This window comes from Limulus polyphemus, unplaced genomic scaffold (assembly GCF_000517525.1).
Source record: "Limulus polyphemus unplaced genomic scaffold, Limulus_polyphemus-2.1.2 Scaffold3462, whole genome shotgun sequence".
Classification (NCBI taxonomy): Eukaryota; Metazoa; Arthropoda; class Merostomata; order Xiphosura; family Limulidae; genus Limulus; species Limulus polyphemus.
The window spans coordinates 2,191-3,398 of NW_013669072.1; positions in this window are offsets into that span (position 1 = coordinate 2,191).

A 1,208-nucleotide genomic window follows, 5' to 3' on the forward strand; every position below is an offset into this window, starting at 1 on the left:
AAAAACTTCACATAGCATGATTTTTAACCACGTATTTTAGGCTTACTGGTTTTTAATTGGTTCGTCAGCTCTCGGCGTTAACCCTAATATACAAATAACGTCAAAAACAATTGGAGAGATAAGAAGACCACATACACACACATTGTTGTTGGTACGAGCGTTTGAGCCCAGCACGGCAACAAATCTAGATCTCTATGTCACACATTATATTTTCAATTTTACCTATAGTAAAAATAATATATCTATAATAAACCTGGTAAGGAGCCAAAAATATCTAGAAACATCAGCTAAAACTTACTTGTTAAGGAGGTACTTGGAATTATATCACTTGACAGCATAAAAAAGAAAAGAAGAAAAAAAAAGGTAGATGGCGGAAAAAAATATTTCGTTTTAATCTAATTTTTCATGATATCAAAACCGTTGGTTATTAAAATAAACTATGTTTTCAGATGGTACGGAACAGTAAATATTAGAACAAAGTGATTCGAAAGACACAACTCTACAGTTCGGATGTTTTTAGTGTCGTCGTTTAAATTTATCTTAGTTTTAAAAACTTTACATCATAAAGAGGTGTAATCTCAGTAGCAGATCGTTTGACAACAGATCGAGAGTCTTCCGGTACTACTTCGGGCAGTTTATAACAGAGTATTGAAAGTTAAGTTCAGCGAGTAACTAAAGAAAATAATTATGCACTATGTTCAATGAAATGTGTAATAACATCGGAAGACGTAATGGTATTATAATGCGAACGTTTTAACTCGCTCAGTTAGTAGAAGAATGAATGACTTTTAACCCAAATTTTAAGCGGGTTAAAAGTCATTCTTAGACCAGCTGTAGTTAGGCTTAAAATATGGGTTAAAAGTCATTCTTAGACCAGCTGTAGGCTTGAAGGATGGGTTAAAAGTCATTCTTAGACCAGCTTTAGGCTTGAAATATGGGTTAAAAGTCATTCTTAGACCAGCTGTAGCCTTGAAGTATGGGTTAAAAGTCATTCGTCGACCAGCTGTAAGCTTAAAATATAGGTTAAATGTAATTCTTAGACCAGCTGTAGGCTTAAAATATGGGTTAAAAGTCATTCTTCTACCAGCTGTAGGCTTGAACTATTTTTAACCCATACTTCAAGCCTACAGCTGGTCTAAGAATGACTTTTAACCCATATTTTAAGCCTAAAGCTGGTCAAAGAATATGGGTTAAAAGTCATTCAAAGC